The following is a 19,792-nucleotide window of genomic DNA, read 5'->3' on the forward strand; positions in this document are numbered from 1 at the left end:
ATCTATCAGTGAGCTGCTATCCTTTACCACCCGAGTAGGAAAATCAATAACGGGTGTCAAATTGAAAGAACCGAGTAATACTTCAAGGTCATTTTTCCTATTACCCTCTTTCAGAGAATCTACATTGAAGTCCCCACAAATAATAATTTGCTTCCCCCTGTCTGACAGATAGCACAACAAGGAGTCCAAATTTTTCAGAAATAGATGAAAATTTCCTGATGGGGACCTATATACAGTTACAATTATAAATGTGCCTTTATTTAATTTAAGCTCACAGGCACATGCTTCTATATGTTTCTCTACACAAAACTTTTTTGTTTCTATACTTTTTGCACAATGATAACTTTTGACATATATGGCAACTCCTCCTTTCTCCATATTTTCTCTCATTACATGTGCAGAGAGCTTATAACCACTTACATTTACCTTATCCATATCAGTAACAATGTGATGCTCAGACAGGCATAGTATATCTATTTCAATTTCAGCTTCTAAATCTTCTAAACAAACCAGAAGCTCATCTACTTTATTCTTTAAACTCCCAATATTTTGATGAAATATACTTACATTATTTTTAATTATACTTTTATGAGAACCTTTCCTTATTCTAACATTTGCAGTACTCTCCTGTCTGAGTTTCTCATTGTGCTTAGGCCTAGTTCCTATACCAGTGGTCACATGGTGTTCAGAGAGGCAGATTATGTCAACTTGGTTGGGTGACTTTAATTCATCAATGCAATTACCTAGGACTGAGATACAACTTGGTGGAGATAAAATTTCTGGTGATTGGTGAAAATTTATAATTGGTAGCTGTGATTGGTGATCTAATGTGCTAGAATTGTGCTGTTTAATTTCTTTCCTAAACTGAAGATTTGTTTCAATCCTGACCTCTCGTAGAACTTGACATCTTTCTGTCTTACCTATCCTAAAAAAGATGCTGCTCCAACACCTGTAACCACTGGTATTTTACCATTCATGGCAGTGCCTCCCCCCCTTAAATTTCCTGCTATTACCCCAGCCAGTTTCCCCTTCCCTTTCCTGTTGAGATGTAGGCCGTGCTGGATGCCGGGATGATTCCTACTATAAGACTATGGCCGACCACCTGTCCCATCCTTGCCAAATTAGACCTGTAAGTATGTAAATGTCTGTGCATAAGAGTAAGTTATTTTTTTAGTTCTTGAACTTAATGACATGTCCAATATCCTCGTAAAAGCGATCCACCAACGAAGAACGCCTCTGCTACTATCAACTCAGAGTGCTGAATGGTTAGCTCGACCTCCTGACAAAAGTCCGATAGATCATTGTAAAGATATAGTTCTATGGAGCCTACATATTCATTTTTTCTTTAGTAGGTTGATTTATTCTTTATGTTCAGTAACAAAAGTCAATACTTCGGGATAACACACCTATCTGAGCATGAAAGTTTCGTACCTGCATGTACTACTACCCACCATATAGAGAAGATGTTGAGTTGCAGAAAGACACAACAAAAAGATTTATTTGCAAATGAACTTGTGGCCAAAAGCCTTTCTTCACACATTCACAGCTCACATATACACACATGGCCGCCGTCTCTGGCCACTGAGGCTGGATCTCATTCTGGTTTTCCATTTTTGAAATCCGCATGTATATGTGCTGCAAGAGAGCCAGTTTTCGATTGTCGAAACTGAAGAATCGAGGGGTAGGATTGGTTACGAGGGACGCAGATTGTTAACATGGCTAATGGATTGTTTTTTCGTGGACACAGACACGGATAAAACAATGAAATTAATATCTTCACCTTATTAATGTGAACTGCAGAAAGGGAGTCATTAACACTGAACTTAGTACCCCTTCACACGAGGCCACCGAAATGCGCTTCTCCGGAGCGGGTCCAGCCTTTAAACGGCCCTGCGTGGCCTACTGGGAAAAGAAACGACTCCTTTGTCCTTGCGCTGCGTCGCTTTGATCTGCCGCTGCTGCCGTGCTGCCGTGTTTCCGTGCCGCCGTGGAGTCTAATTAGCAGGATGCGTCCCTTTTACTTCTCTTACTGAATCATCACAAGTCGTTGTGCTAACTGCTGACCGTCGTGAGCCCATGAACCAAGCGGCTCCATCCTGGACGATTTTACCGGCTTCTCTTAGAGCCATTTGAAGAGGCAGCCCAGCGATCTACTTGACTTGATCAATCCAACTGTTCGCTGTTCTTCCCTTCTATGATTATTACACTACCGCTCATTGATTTCAATACACCCTGGTATTTCATATTTACAACACAAATCAAACATTATTTCTCACAGAATATAATTACATCAACTTCCACGTATATAATACAAACAAAATCATTATATTTTTCTTTCGTCAAAGTATTCTCCTTTGGATTTAATGACTGCCTCACAAACTCGAGTAATGCGGTCCATCAATTTTTTATAATTATCGTGAATCTATTAGATTCCACACATCCTTAACAATTTTCCAGAGATGTTCCTTGCTGGATATATTAACTTCCCTGATACGACTGTCCACTTCATGCCAGACAATTTAAATGGGATTACAATCGGGGCTTTAGGACGGCCATGCCATATCACTCAGTACTTTCTGCTTTTCCTTTGATGCAATGTAGTTCATAAAGTATGTCGACCGATGTTTTGGGTCATTATCCTGCTGTAAGGTGAACCCTTTCCTTGTTAAGCGGAATCCACTTCGTATTGCATGATACTGAAGTATGCGGTGGTACTGCTTCTGATAGATTCATCCTTCTTTTTTCACAATGTCCGGCAAAACATCCCCAAACCATATTAAAACCTCCACCGTGTTTAACTGTAGGTAGAACGCACTGCTGTACTACCCTTTCCCATACAAATCGGGGAACAGGTATTCTCCTTCCGGTTCCAAAAATCTCGAACTTCTATTCATCGGTGAATAAGACCTTCATCCACTCTTCCGATGTCCAATTACGATGTTTTTCAGCCCATACAAGTCTCTTCTGTTTATTTATGGGCCTTAGAAGGGGTTTCCTTGCTGTGACACATCCTTCGAAGCCGGCTTCAGTTAGTCTCCTTTTTAATGTTGCAACATATATTGTTGTCGTGTTTATTTCTACCAATTCTGCACGAATTTGGGGCGCTGTTTTGAGTCTATTTCTCTTACTGATAATTCTGATATATTTATCATCACTTTTAGTTGTTTTACGAGGTCGTCCTGGTCGCGGTATGTCCTTATTGCTATCTGTTGTCTTCTGGCGGTGAAGGGTGTATTGCACTCCCCCTATAGACACACTGCACTGTTTCGCAATTCGGCGAATAGATAAACCTGCCTGGCTAAGTGTTACAATTGCAGCCCGTTTTTCTATGGATATCTGCACTCGTGGGGCCATACTAGCGATGTGCACACTTCAGTGTCACGAAGGAACTGACGTGCGGGGACCACACGTTATATATCGTAGCAATGCTTGCCGTTCGCTGCCGTCTTCAATCACTACAGGGAACAACACAGGTGCACCAAATTCAGCGTCCGTCGTCAAATAGGTAAACAAACATATCAGATAGGAACATAACTTTTATATACACAACATTGGTTGTTGGATACTATTGTATCTCGATGACCACAAACAAAAATCATGACGTGTACAACTGTTGTACTATTCCTTTGCTTCCTCAACCGTACCCCGGTATTAGACCTTATCTGCAGATAACTAGATGTCGTTTATTATGTGTATTGAAATTAACGAGCGGTAGCGTATCTCTACGGTTTCTCCATTTCTTCTCTCAATAAGGCCAAAGAACTGGAGAATTTTTTGGTTGTCACGAGAAGAAAGGCTCGCGGAGGTAATGAGTTGCCCAATAATAGACACATTAGTTCTTTTTCAGTCCTGCACCAGCGCCAAAGTTCAAATGCACCGACACGCTCTTTGTCTCTGGCTTTAGAGGTCCATGTCTCGCAACCATAAAAGACTGTTAGTTATTGCTCTGTTCTGCCATATCTTTGGTGAGCCTTCTTCATAGTCACCCGCCTTGACGTGATTCGTATTCTTATCTCATTTTCACAGCTTCCCGTCTCACAGATCGTTGACTCAAGATGGATGAAAGAACGCACGACTTCCATTTCCTTCAGTCAACGTGTGAGTTGAACCTGTACTCCTCGATCAATTATCATGAGTTTAGGCTTGCTGAGATTGAGGCCTATTAGGTCCTATTTAATAGAATAAAGTGTTTTACTTCTGTTAGTAGCTCAGCAAATTCATCTTCCCTGCTGGCTAAAAGCACGGTGTCATCAACAAATTGGGACGCTGTTAATAGTTGTGCCATCAATTCAGATGCCTTTAGACCACCATCAAGTGCATTCCTAATGACGTGATGTCGTACAGTTGGGGGGATAGAACACAACCCTGTCCGTCACCTTTTGATACACCGAAGAAATCAGATGTGCCTGCACTTATCTCCATAACTGGGAGGTGATCATTGTACAGACTTATGGTCAGTGTTGTCAAGTGTGGTGGTACAATGAACTCTGCAAGCACGTGCCACAACTTTCCCCAGACAACACAAAAGCTTTCCTATAGCCAAGGAAGCAGCTGAAGACCGGAACACAGACCTCTTGCGATTTCTCGATTATTTGTTGTATGCTGAGAATCTATTCATTAGATCTTTTTCCTTCGAGAAAATCTGCTTGTTCTGTGAATATGTGCGGCTGAATGTGTGGCTTCAAACGCTGGTTCAAGATATAGAACAAAATTTTGTTTGCGTGGAATATTGGAGCAATAGTTCAGTAGTTGGAGCAGTTTCTGATTGACCCATCTTGTGCAGGGGGACGAAGAGAGACTTCGATCAGTCTTCTGGCCACTCCTCAGTTTCCCATAGTCTTGTGCGTATTGAAGGCAGCGCATCAACGTCTTTCTGCCCCATTTCCTTGATCATCTCGTTAGATGTATACTGTCCAGACCAGGGGATTTATAGTTCTTCCGATGTTGTACTGCGCTCTCTGTTTCACTGTGTAAGATTGTAGGTTCCAATGTAAGTTGTTCAACTGCTTGACTTTCCGTACTGTTGTATATCCCATAACACAACTTTCCACCTCCCAACAGCCTCTTCCTTGTCTCCACCAGGGTTGCCATTCTCATCGTCCACACCCACATACGAGGATTAAATTCACCGGTAATGCTCGTGATTTCTCGAAGAGATCACGTAATTGACTGTGATTATGATGTTGTTCTATCACATCATAGATACCGTTAATGAAAAGGGTTCTGGCCTGTCTGCAGTTCCGTTGTATTTCTCTATACATGTTCTTATATCTATATTGGTACTGGGTGGTGCAGACATCATTTTTCTTCAGATTGTTTCCCTCTTTTGTTAGTTGTAGTGTGGACTGTGATAGCCACGGGTGTTTTGCGCTTTATGGTCGCTTTAATGTCGGAAGTGACGAGGAAACGACCTCCTTCACTTCGTCCCATGTTTGTGATGCTGGTGTATCTTTATCACGACTAATATTGTGGATTTTTGGTCTTAGAAGCTCACCAAATTCCTGAAGAGCTCCTTTTTTTGAGAGTTTTAGTAGCCTTCCTGCACTCTTCTTGGTGGATTTGAGCTTAATCCGCATTCTCGTAGGCAACTGATAGTGATCATTTTCACAGTCAGCCCAGGAAAGGTCTTACACTCCAAGATCGAAGTCTTCCAACTTATTCACACAAGTATGAAGCCAATCTAGCTTCTAAATCCATCACCAGGTGATATCCAAGTGTACAGTCGCCTTGGGTAATATTGGGACTTAGTGATACAGATGTTCAAGCCGCTACTCACACAGGAATCTAGTAAGTACCTGCGTCAGACCTTCCTGCCACCTTCCCCATAAGGTTCAACCAGAGATTGTAAGTGTGTGCCTTGGGAAGTCCCTCTAGTTTTAACATTGAAGTATCCTTGAATTATTGCCTGTTCTTTGTTAGGGATGTTGCTAAGGACTTGTTCCAGTTGTTCATATAACTCCACTATCTCCTGATCTGATGCTGCAGTAGTTGGGCAAAGATCTGGTCGATGTTGAGTTTAGACGGGGACTCCGCCCCTCGTGGTCTCGCGGTAGCGCTCTCGCTTCCCGAGCACGGGGTCCCGGGTTCGATTCCCGGCGGGGTCAGGGATTTTTCCTGCCTCGAGATGACTGGGTGTTGTTGTGTCGTCTTCATCATCATCATTCATCCCCATTACGGTCGGAGGAAGGCAACGGCAAATCATCTCCATTAAGACCTTGCCTAGTAAGGCTCTGCGGGTCTCCCGCATCGTTCCCCTACGCTCTGTAAAGAAGCATGGGACTTCATTTCCATTTCATTTTACACGGATAAGCATTCAATCTGATGGAGATGATCCTGTCATTAACGGGTAACTGAGTACACAGGTGACCAGATTTCTAGGAACAACTATTGCAACACCATTTCTGCTTTGGTCGCTACTCCATGAAAAGCGCGCAGTGTTCCTTACTTGGGTCATGAAGTGGCCACTTCCTCTCTCATTTATCCCGAGAATGTCCAGGTAATTCGCTCTTATTTCTCTTTCTACTATAGCAAGTTTTCCCGTCTGAAGAAGCCAACGCACATTATATGCAGTATTCAATCCCGTCCTCAACCCCCTTTCCGCAGATCAGATTGGGGGTCTTGAAGCTGCAGGTAATTTAGAACTGGGCAGATCTATGATATTCTCATGGTAAATTTCAGTGGTTGTTCCATGTTGCCTTCCACTGATATCCAAAATTTGTTTCGTCACCGACTCAGTTTCCCGCTGGGGTTGGTTACGCAACCTTCCACCGAGTTGCTCGGCTTAACAGGGCCACCACGTGTAGGTAGGAAGTTGGAGAATTGACGTGACAGAGGCGAAGAGAGCTCCACCTCTGAGTTCTTGTAATCGCATATCACCCCCATTTTTTCTTGCCAGAGTCTCAAGGTGTTCGCAGAGATACCCCCAGGTCATTTCCTGGGTCCCTCTTACTGGGTGGCCGAGCGGTTCTAGGCGCTACAGTGAGGAACCGTACGACCGCTACGGTCGCAGGTTCGAATCCTGCCTCGGGCATGGATGTGTGTGATGTTCTTAGGTTAGTTAGGTTTAAGTAGTTCTAAGTTCTAGGGGACTGATGACCTTAGAAGTGAAGTCCCATAGTGCTGAGAGCCATTTGAACCATCTTGCTGGGTGAATACTGCTGAAGTCGAATCAAAAACAACTACGAATATGAGTAACTTAGAAATACATATCCTCGGTTTAGTGCAGCAGCTGAATTAACAAACGCGAAGCCTCTGGTCCAGATTGTATACTAGCCAGCTCCATACCTAGCAAACATATACACTGAAGCGCCAAAGAAATTGGTATAGGCATGCGTATTCAAATACATTGATGTAAACAGCCAGAATATGGCTGTTGTCAGATCGGTTACTGCTGCTACAATGGTAGGTTATCAAGATTTAAGTGAGTTTAAACGTGGTGTTATAGTCGGCGCACGAGAAATGGGACGCAACATCTCCGAGTTAGTCATGAAGTGGAGATTTTCCCGCACGACCATTTCACGAGGGTACCGTGAATATCGGCAATCCGGTAAAACACCAAATCTCCGACATCGCTGCGGCCGGAAAAAGATCATGCGAGAACGGTACCAACGGCGACTGAAGAGAATCGTTCAACGTGACAGAAGTGCAACCCGTCCGCAAATTGCTGCAGATTTCAATGCTGTGCCATCAACAAGGTCAGCGTGCAAACCACTCAACGAAACATCATCAACATGGGCTTTCGGAGCCGAAGGCCCACTCGTGTACCCTTGATGACTGCACGACACAAAGCTTTAACGCCTCGCCTGGGCCCGTCAACATCGACATTGGACTGTTGTTGACTGGAAACATGTTGCCTGGTCGGACGAGTCTCGTTTAAAATTGTATCGAGCGGATGGATGTGTACGGGTATGGGGACAACCCCATGAATCCATGGACCCTGCGTGTCAGAAGGGGAATGTTGAAGCTGGTGGAGGCTCTGTAATGGTGTGGGGTGTGTGGAGTTGGAACGATGTGGGACCCCTGATACGTCTAGATACGACTCTGAGAAGTGACACGTACTTAAGCATCCTCTCTGATCAACTGCATCCATTCATGTCCATTGTGCGTTCCGTCGGATTTGGGCAATTCCAGCAGGAAAATGCGACACCCTACACGTCCAGAATTGCTATAGAGTGGCTACATAAGTCCTAATAGAAAATTTTATTGGTTAAGACGAATTTCGGTTAAGGCGAATTACGAACTCTTTTTTAGTCCCAAGTGTAATTAAATTTTATTTTAAGACAAACTTCGAATGTTACGGTAATTTTTTTCGAAGTGATTGCAAGAAATGTGACTAAAGAGTTAACTGCCCATTGTTGACTCGTTTCAAACGTATTGTAGGTCGGGAGCCGCGATTATCAACGTGTACGGTACACTTAACCAAAGATTATAGAATTATGTTTCACAGATATTTGCGTTTTGTCACTCGTAATGAAAACAAAATAAGAGCTGATACCTCCAACAGCAAAGAAATAGTTCCATGGGAGAACTGGCCCGATGGAAAATTCTTTATCAGCATGGACGATAATCGAATTTTTCGAGTAAGATCGATGAATTTATGAATTATAGGTTAGAATAAAACGTTTGAATCAGCGATATAAATACCAGGATGGTATGTTCGATAGGTTGACTTTGCTGGTTACACATTCCACAAAACCATCAATTTCGTCTTAGAGCTGCTACAAATATTTGTTTCTAATCTTGATGCGCCTGGAGAAACATCATAGGTCAATATGTTTACATAGTATTTATTACAATATTTATTTGTCACGAGTGGTGAGTATGAAAATATAGCTCACCAAAGAAAAGAAAGTCACATTTTATATCGAACAGTATGGAATACATGCATAAGTAAAACTTTGCAAAACTGTATCATGAACGAACAGAAATATCTCTCGATATACACCAAACTCACAGAGGACTACAAATGGGAAGAGCACAAATACAGAGAGGTCAGTCAACGTACATTTCAGTTTTGCAGCTATTGCAAATTAATATTCGTGTGCATTTTTTGCTAACAAAATCGCTAACACTCTTTCGCAACACACGGGCCAATCACTGTCGTGTTCACCGGTGCCTACGCAGCGGCGAATTCTGTTTTACATTACGTTTCAAAATAAGTGTACTGCTTACAATCTCCGGTGCGGACTCGGACCCCTCGGTTCTAAAAAAATCTTACCTCAGAGGTGCCGAAACGCCATTGCGGCCAAAATTAAGCCGTCTATTATTTTACTCACATTTTGACGATCTCCCTATCTTCTGAAGGAATCTCGCCCTTTATGCTTAGAACTTTTCGTGTTACATTGAAACATCAACCAATCCATGCCGTGATCATTTGTATTGCGCTGGTCAATGCTGAGTAACGATAAATATTTAAACTATAAAATTATCCTTAAGAAGGGATGCTCTAATAGATGGTCTTCAAAACATGACGCTTTATCGGCTATAAAGAAAAATTATTCATTAGTAATGAAAACTTTGTACCAGGTAAATTTAATTTTCACTAAAAAATGATCGTGACGAACGTAAAAGGATAATTAATATTTTAGAGAACTACGATTTAATAGTGCTTGACGTCTTTTTTAATTCATTATTTGAAATAATTAATCCAGTTTCTAAGGCTCTACAGCGTGAAAATAAAGACTTACAGAAAGCTAGTATTTTACTAAGTAATGTTTTGAATAGACTGAGCGAAATAAGAAATCAAAATTCATTCCATGGTTTGCTAGACGAGTTCAGAGACCTATCAAATGAGTGTGGGGGGGGGGGGGGGGGGGTAAGAACTGTTTTTAAAAATAAAACACGGAAGATGACGCCGGCTGGGGTGGCCGAGCGGTTCTAGGCGCTATAGTCTGGAACCGTGCGACCGCTACGGTCGCAGGTTCGAATCCTGCCTCGGGCATGGACGTGTGTGATGTCCTTAGGTTAGTTAGGTCTAAGTAGTTCTAAGTTCTAGGGAACTGATGACCTCAGAAGTTAAGTCCCATAGTGCTCAGAGCCATTTGAACGATTTTTGAACGGAAGATGACGAAGCAATATTTTGATGAGTTATCAGAAGATGAGAGAATTTCAGACCGGTAATCGTACTTCAAAGTCAATGTGTACTGTTGCTGTTTAGATATATTAATTTCTCAAACTAAACAAAGATTTCAAAGCCTCTTTTACCTTAGTAATACATTTGAAGTGTTACAACCTAAAAAACTCTTACCATTTTGAAACGAAATAATAAAAAAGGAAGCGGGAAAACTGACTGCTAAATACGGTAAAGACATGTCATTTGATCTGTATGAACAATCAATTTCTCTGAAAATGTATTTAAAAACTAAAATTCAGAAAATCCATTCTACTAAGGAACTCTCGGAATTATTACTGATTAAATTCAGTAGCCTTAAATCCAGTTTTCCGGAGATAATAACAGCATGTTTCCTATTTTTGACCCTTCCTGTAACAACTGGAACAGATGTAAGAAGTTTTTCGGAATTAAAACTGATTTAAAAAAATGCTTCAAATGGCTCTGAGCACTATGGGGCTTAACATCTGAGGTCATCAGTCCCCTAGAACTTAGAACTACTTAAACCTAACTAACCTAAGGACATCACACACATCCATGCCCGAGGCAGGATTCGAACCTGCGACCGTAGCGGTCGCGCGGTTCCAGATTGTAGCGCCTAGAACCGCTCGGCCACTTCGGCCGGCTAAACTGATTAAAACATTCTTAGGACTTCCATGAGCCAAGAACGGCTTTCAGACTTGTCTGTGCTGTCTATAGAGGCAGAACATCTCGAAAAACTAAAATCGTCTTCAGCTATGGATGATTTAATAAATACGTTTGCCGAAAAAAGGCGAGAAAAGTATGTATTTAGCTCACTTGGCTCCTAGGAGTATTAATTGTAAATAGGCTAATTACTTACCTATGTAACCTATACTTAATCCATAAATATTTATTTTATTCAAAATGAGAGTTTTTGTTTCTTTTGTGAAAATTTTTTACCCTCCATTTGAGTCGCATCAGTCGTGTAAAAGGGCTCGTCTGAGGCAAGCTACGCCACTGCGTAACACAACACGTTGTGAAACTCATATTCAAAGAAATGTACGCCACGTCTCGTCGGCATCATTCATCAAGCCAACCAGGAGTGTTGTTATAGCTGCTGTACATCAGGATCCTGATGTCAGTTTACGACAAGTTGCTGTAGTCAATAGTATCAGCTGTACATCTGTGTGGCGAGTAGTAGGAGCCTGCAACTGCCTGGGCCTAGGGGCCCGCATCGGCTAAGAGGCCCGCTCCCCGAGAAAAAAAAATTGAAAATGCTTCTTCGAGTGAAAATTTGTATGTAACAAAACCTTAAAGATAATATTATTGCCTTGTTTTTTTTTTGTTTTTTGGTTTTTTTGTTTTTTTTTATTTCATTGTCATGCTTCAGAGCATTTAGGATTGCATTTCAAATTATTATAGAACAATTTTACATTTCATCGAGGTGATTTTAGTGCCGATTAATCATGGCAAGATCAGCTTTTTTAACTGAATGCACTTCAAAAACTCTGCCTTGTGAATGCACACTTACTGATATGTGCAACTATTTACTCTATGGCCACGTCTCTTTTGTAATGTTGGCAGTACTGGTTCGTATGACAACAGTGGGGAGGCCCCGATTCGTTGGATGCTGTATCATAAAAGTTTCGAAACATTTACAGTTGTATAATTTTTATTTTAACTGCTATTTGCGAGTTTTGCGCCCGTTAGTTAAATTTAAATATTTTTACTGTGGTCTGTGCTTCAAAACACGGATTTGAATAAGAGTCCTAGATTTCTAAAAAGACTGCAAGTACTTCGAGAAAATGGGCGAGACGACGACTGTAATAAACTGAACTTACCTTTACGATACCACGTAAGCATGATTCACAGATTTTATTTTACATCTTTATTTCATCTAATATTTTCTGATTAGAAAAATGCTTCGCACCGAATTCAGTGGCATGATAATAATACGACGCACCGTTCAAGTACTTCATCTTACAATTACAGGATGTCGGAAAGATAAATCAAGTACTTCATCTTACAATTGCAGGATGTCGGAAAGATAAAATTCTATCTGCCAAGGAATCGTATAAATTGATTCTTGGTAATATGGCACAATCATCTTTCCCGAGTGTAATGGCAGCATTGCAAATGTATAGAAGCCTGATGATTACAAACGCCACGGATGAGCGTAGCTTTCCGAAATTAAAACTAATCAAAAACTGTCTTCGTTCATCATGTATCAGAACCGTTTAAATTCATTGTCGATAATAGCGACGGATAATGACATGTTGAAAATCTTCAACTTTCAAGACGTTTTATACAGTTTTGTATCTAAATAAATTAGAAGATATTTAAACAACTGGACTCTACAAAACGATTTAATAAAAGTTACGCATTTTTTCCTTTTATTTATTTCGTTATTTATTGAACAGGATAATGGCGTACCTTCGCAATCCCGCAAAAAACCAGCGTAATTATGAATAAAACTGCGTTGTGGTAGAAATGAAATGAGCGTATGGCATTGTTGGCCGGGAGGCCCCATGCGGGGAGTTCGGCCGCCGTATTGCAAGTCATTTTTTGTTGACGACACTTCGGCGACTTGCGGGTCAATGATGATGAAACACAACACCCAGTCTCCTGCCGGGAATCGAACCCGGGCCCCCCTGCGTGATAGGCGGAAACGCTACCGCTACGCTACGGAGGCGGACGTTGTGGTAGAAAAAACCATATTTCAGGAAGTTAGAAAAGGGTAAAGGGGCCCCGAGAAGTGCATTGCCTACGGCCGCAAGATTAATCCGGCCGTGCACGTACCACCCATCACAGGAGCTGCATGGGAAGGATTTAAATCGGAGAGTTACTGTCTGTGAATGGGCTGTGATAACTCTGCATGCTTTGTGAAGGAGTTCTCTGGTGAATCAAAGTTCATAAATTATGGGACATTGCATCGCCATCATATGCATTTCTGGACCGCAGAAAATCTAGGGTGGGAACGTCCTGTCGATCGCCAAAGGATGTGGTCCATAGATGTGTGATGTGGAATGTTTGGAATGAAATCTTGGGTCCACATTACGTCGCAGGTATTCTGACAGTTGTCTCGGTATGGCCGAGTGGTTCTAGGCGCTTCAGTCTGCAACCGTGCGACCGCTACAGTCGCAGGTTCGAATCCTGCCTCGGGCATGGATGTGTGATGTCCTTAGTTTAGTTAGGTTTCAGTAGTGCTAAGTTCTAGGGGACTGATGACCACAGCAGTTGAGTCCCATAGTGCTCAGAGCCATTTGAACCAATATGCAAAGAGATTACGAAGTATCATAACGGTCGCTGCCGGCCTTCACAGCTAATCGAATTTCAGATACGATTATCTTTACTATTATTCAACCGAAATTATGCCACTTTTACACTTACAAGGGAACCTCCCAATCGCACCCTTCTCAGGTTTAGTTATAAGTTGGCACAGTGGATAGGCCTTGAAAAACTGAACACAGATCAATCGAGAAAACAGGAAGAAGTTGTGCGGAACTATGAAAAAAATAAGCAAAATATACAAACTGAGTAGTCCATGCGCAACATAGGCAACTACAAGTAAAAAGCTAGCTCCTGGGTGCCGTGGTCCCGTGGTTAGCGTGAGCAGCGGCGGAACGAGAGGTTCTTGGTTCAAGCCTTCCCTCGGATGAAAAGATTAACTTTTTAATTTGCAGTTTATGTGACAAAGGCTTATGTTTTCATCACTTTTTTGGGAGTGATTATCACATCCACAAGAAAACCTAAATCGGGCAAGGTAGAAGAATCTTTTTACCCATTCGCCAAGTGTAAAAGTTAGGTGAGTCGACAACATATTCCTGTCATATGACGCACATGCCGTCGCCAGTGTCGTATAGAATATATCGGATTTGTTTTCCTGTGGAGGAATCGGTTGACCTATGACCTTGCGATCAAATGTTTTCGGGTCCCATTGGAGAGGCACGTCCTTTCGTCTACTAATCGCACGGTTTTGCGGTGCAGTCGCAAAACACAGACACTAAACTTATTACAGTGAACAGAGACGTCAATGAACGAACGGACAGATCATAACTTTGCGAAAATAAAGAAAGTAAAAATTTTCATCCGAGGATAGACTTGAACCAAGGACCTCTCATTCCACAGCTGCTCCCGCTAACCACGAGACCACGGCGCTCAGGCTCGCAGTACCCTTGATGTTGCTTATTATGCACATGGACTACTCAGTTTGTATATTTTGCTTATTTTTTCACAGTTCCACACAACTTCTTCCTGTTTTCTCGATTGATCTGTGTTTAGTTTTTCAAGGCCTATCGAATGTGCCAACCTATAACTAAATATGAGGGGGGTGCGATGGGGAGGTTTCCTTGTTAGATGTCATAAGGGGTTACGGGCCCTATATAGCTCTAAACGGTGATTTTGGCTACCACAAGGCCGCCAATTTTTTGGTCGTTCCCGTTGTACCAGGCGATTACCAGCGTCTGTGACCCTTCTTCAGCCCCCAACACCGGATCCCAGATGGATTTTCCCTTTCTATGGGTGAGACTGCCTTGCATTCATGACGCGTCACCTCTGTAAACACAAACTCTCATGTAGTCAGCGACAACAGTTAATCAGACTACTGTTTAGTTGTCAAAAGCAATTATCACTCGTAATTTCTGGAACAGTACTGTCTCCCTGTGTCTGCTTCTATAGCTCAATGGTGAGCGTACCTGAGGGCCTGGTTTCTATTCCTGGTACTGTTAGGGATTTTTCCTTGTTCACAGGACTGGAAAGGGGTACGATTAACCATAGGATGCTAACTGAGGAACTACTTAAGCGAGAAGTATCGGCTCCAAGGTCTGGGAAGCTGACAACTGCCAGGAGAGCAGTGTGCCGACCACACGCCTCTCCTTACCGCATCCGAATGACGTCATTCGCTGAGGATGACACGGTGGCCTGTCAGTACTGATTGGCCCAACAGGGCCGTTAACGGAGTTGTAGCTTTACATTTAAATGCCACCCTGTACTCCAGACTGCTCAAATTCATTGACTACGTAGCAACAGCGAAAGCGGTTTTACCGAAAGACAGTCTCCAGATTTGAAAAAGTCTGGAACCTCATACATGCATGCAAACAGAGATAAATCCTACCACTACAAACAGTGATCAGGGTTTTTGGAATAGTAATATTTAAAGTAATTCTTTTAGTTTCTGAGAAATTAAGAGCAATAAATGACTTCTGTTCAGATCGAACTGTATTCATCTACATCTATACCTACATGTATACTCTGCAAATCAAATTTAAGTGCCTCGGAGACGGTTCATCGAACCACCTCCACAATAATTCCCTATTATTCTAATTTCGTACAGCGGGTGGAAAAAACGAACACCTGTATCTTTTCGTGCGAGCTCTGATTTCCCTTATTTTATTATGATGATCGTTTCTCCCTATGTACAGGGTTATTACAAATGATTGAAGCGATTTCACAGCTCTACAATAACTTTATTATTTGAGATATTTTCACAATGCTTTGCACACACATACAAAAACTCAAAAAGTTTTTTTAGGCATTCACAAATGTTCGATATGTACCCCTTTAGTGATTCGGCAGACATCAAGCCGATAATCAAGTTCCTCCCACACTCGGCGCAGCATGTCCCCATCAATGAGTTCGAAAGCATCGTTGATACGAGCTCGCAGTTCTGGCACGTTTCTTGGTAGAGGAGGTTTAAACACTGAATCTTTCACATAACCCCACAGAAAGAAATCGCATGGGGTTAAGTTGGGAGAGCGTGGAGGCCATGACATGAATTGCTGATCATGATCTCCACCACGACCGATCCATCGGTTTTCCAATCTCCTGTTTAAGAAATGCCGTACATCATGATGGAAGTGCGGTAGAGCACCATCCTGTTGAAAGATGAAGTTGGCGCTGTCGGTCTCCAGTTCTGGCATGAGCCAATTTTCCGCGGGCTACGCTTGAAACTTGCCCGCACGCGTTCAACCGTTTCTTTGCTCACTGCAGGCCGACCTGTTGATTTCCCCTTACAGAGGCATCCAGAAGCTTTAAACTGCGCATACCATCGCCGAATGGAGTTAGCAGTTGGTGGATCTTTGTTGAACTTCGTCCTGAAGTGTCGTTGCACTGTTATGACTGACTGATGTGAGTGCATTTCAAGCGCGACATACGCTTTCTCGGCTCCTGTCGCCATTTTGTCTCACTGCGCTCTCGAACGCTCTGACGGCAGAAACCTGAAGTGCGGCTTCAGCCGAACAAAACTTTATGAGTTTTTCTACGTATCTGTAGTGTGTCGTGACCATATGTCAATGAATGGAGCTACAGTGAATTTATGAAATCACTTCAATCATTTGTAATAGCCCTGTATTTTCACATCCAGAGTAGAAAATTGGTGATTCACATTTCGTGAGAAGACTCCGCTGAAACGAAAAGCGCTTTTGTTTTAATGATATCCACCAAAAATCCTGTATCACTTCACTGACACTCTCTCCCCTATTTCGCGATAATACAAAACGTGTTGCTCTTCTCTGCACTTTCTCGATGTACTCAGTCAATCCTCTCTGGTAAGGATTCCAAACCGAGTAGTAGTGCTCTAAAAGAGAGCGGACAAGTGTAGTGCAGGCAGTCTGTTTAGTAGGCCTGTTACATTTTCTAAGTGTCTTGTCAATAAAATGCGGTCTTTGGTTAGTCTTCCCCACAACATTTTGTGTGTTTTGCTTCCAATTTAAGTTGTTCGTCATTGTAATTCCTAGTTATGTAGTTGAATTCACGGTCTTTAGAATTGACTGCTTTATCGTGTAATCGAAGTTTAACGGATTCCTTTTAGCACTCATGTGGATGACCCCACACTTTTTCTTATTTAGGGTCAACTGCCAATGTTTGCACCATATCGATATCTTTTCTAAATCGTTTTGCAATTTATTTTGATCTTCTGATGACTTTACTAGTCGATAAACGACAGCATCATCTGCAAACAACTTAAGACGGCTGCTCAGATTGTGACCCAAATCATTTATATAGGTAAGGAACGGCAATTGGCCTATAACATTATCTTGGTGAACGCCAAAAATCACGTCTGTTTTACTCGACGACTTTTCGTCAGTTACTACGAACTGTGACCTCTGACAGGAAATCACAAATCCAATCATATAATTGAGCGGATATTCCATAAGCAAGCAACTACACTACAAGCCAATTGTGTGGTACAGTGTCAAAAGTTCCGGAAATCAGGAAACACGGAATCAATTTGAAATCCCTTGTCAATGGCACTCAACAATTTGTGCGAGTAAAGAGCTAGTTGTGTTTCTAAATCCGTGTTGACTGTGTGTCAATAGACCTTTTTATTCGAGGTAATTCGTAATGTTCGAAAACAATATATTTTCCAAAGTCCTGTTGCATATTGACGTCAATGATATGGGCCTGTAATTTAGTGGATTACTCGTACTACCTATCTTGAATATTGGTGTGGCCTGTGCAACTTTCCAATCCTAAGGTGCTGGATCTTCCGTCAGGCGAACGGTTGTACATGATTGTTAAGTACGGAGCTATTGTATCAGCATACTCTGAAAGGAACCTAACTGATATAGAATCTGGACCTGAAGACTTGATCTTGTTAAGTGACTTAAGTTGCTTCACTACTCCGAGGTTATCCACTTCTACGTTACTCATGTTGGCAGCTGTTCTTGGTTCGAAATCTGGAATATTTACTTCGTCTTCTTTGGTGAAGGAATTTCAGAAGGCTGTGTTTAGTAGCACTGCTTTGGCAGCACTGTCGTTGATAGTATTTCCATTGCTATCGCGCAGAGAAGGCATTGATTGTGTCTTGCCAGTAGCATACTTCACATACGACCAGAATCTCTTTGGATTTTCTGTCAGGTTTCGAGGCAAAGTAGAAGTCGACAAATTGTAAATCATTCTCGTAGTATTAACTAAATAAACGGGCGCACTAAGAGTTGACTCAGTCGGTACGGGTCCGTATCTTTCGAATCTGGTGGATGTTTTTGGTTATCTAGACCATGCCGCACCCTAGGCGACAGCAACTACTGCGTTCAGTGTCCCCTCGAACTCCATAACTTTCCACATGCATTTAATCTTCAACTGTAAAGACGCTTTAAGACGAGTCTTGAGGCAGATAATCAGTTGGGATAGTCGCGAACGGATAATTAGTATAGCTTGTTACCAATACAAAAGTGCAGCCAGTTCCAAACGACAGCTGTATTAACTCATCTGAACGGCTCGCTGTGATAAATACAATAATACTTGCTGAATGAGATTTTGAAGCCAACCACGTGAAGTGTTCACTGAGTTCCTTCGTGCATTAAAGGCTTCATACTACTGCAATGAATTAGTTCACAGTGTCGCGTAGCAAGCGTGTAAGCACTATTCTTGCTCTGAATGTTCTATATGCTGTTTGAACTCAGAATCTGCTTTCGGAAGTGCGCAAAATTGCAGCTCCGCATTCACACTCGAATCACCACACATACTACGTCTTTAATTGCTACAAAAGGTTGTCCTACGACGCCAACGCAATCGCTCTTGTTACCCCATATCCTGCCGTCCTCCACAGCTACTTTACGCCAAGGTGACAAAAATCATCGGATAGCGATAGGCACATATGCAGATGGCGGTAGTATCGCGTACACAAGGTATAAAAAGGGCAGTGCATTCGCGGAACTGTCATTTGTAACTAGTGATGCATATGAAAGTTTATCCGAGGTGATCATGGCCACATAACAGGAATTAACAGGCTTCCATTTCAAAAGTCGTTGGGGAGTTCAGTACTCTGAGATCCACAGTGTCAATGCAAGGTCTTTGGTGTCAATAGTGTGCCGACAATACAAAATGTCAGGCATTACCTCTTACCACGGGCCTTCACTTAACGACCGATAGTAGCGGCGTTTGTGTACAGTTGTGAGTGCTAGCAGACAAGCAACAGTGCGTGAAATAACCGCAGATATCAATGTAGAACGCACGACGAACATATCCGTTAGGACAGTGTGACGAAATTTGGCACTAGTGGGCTATGGCAGCAGACAACCGACGCTAGTGCCTTTGCTAACAAAACCACGTCGCCTGCAGTGCTTCTCGGGTTCGTGCCATATCAGTTGGACCCTAAACGACTGGAAAATCGTGACCCGGTCAGATATGCCCGGTTTCAGTGGGTAAGAACTGATGGCAGGATTGGAATGTGCCACAGACCCCACAAAGCCATGGACACTAGTTATCAATACAGCACCACGCAACCTAATGGTTACTCTATAAAGCTGTGTTCACATGGAATGGACTGGGCCCTCTGGTGCAACTGAATAGAGCATTGACTCGAAATCGTTATGTTCAGCTACATGGAGACTATTTGCGGCCAATCAAGGACTTCATGTTCCCAAACAACGACGAAATTTTTATGGAAGAAAAGGCGCCATGTCATATTGCCACAATTGTTTGCAATTGGTTTGAAGGACATTCTGGACAGTTCGAGTGAATGATGTGGCCACCCAGATCGCTGGATAGGAATCCCATCGAACAATTATGGGACATAAATGAAAGACCAGTTCGTGCACAAAATCCTGCACTGGCAGCACTTTTGCAATTGTGGGGGGGGGGGGGGGGGGGGGGGGAGCAGTAGTCGTCAGCATGGCTCACTATTTCTGCAGGTGATTTCTATCAGCTTATTGACTCCATGCCACGTCGAGTTGCTGTACAGCGTCGAACAAATGGAGGACCGACAAGATATTAAAAGATATT

General features: G+C 42.4%; 1 protein-coding gene and 1 non-coding gene across 2 annotated transcripts in view; one reads left to right on the forward strand and one right to left on the reverse strand.

Moving 5' to 3' along the window:
• The window catches only part of LOC126163037 (sialin-like), an 85,933-nt gene that overhangs the window by 20,396 nt on the left and 45,745 nt on the right, over window positions 1-19,792 (forward strand). The gene's annotated exons all lie outside the window — the stretch shown is intronic.
• On the reverse strand, window positions 12,689-12,761 carry Trnad-auc (transfer RNA aspartic acid (anticodon AUC)). The gene has a single exon. It is a non-coding gene; the product is annotated as a tRNA-Asp (tRNA).

The sequence above is a fragment of the Schistocerca cancellata genome, chromosome 2 (assembly GCF_023864275.1).
Source record: "Schistocerca cancellata isolate TAMUIC-IGC-003103 chromosome 2, iqSchCanc2.1, whole genome shotgun sequence".
Lineage (NCBI taxonomy): Eukaryota > Metazoa > Arthropoda > Insecta > Orthoptera > Acrididae > Schistocerca > Schistocerca cancellata.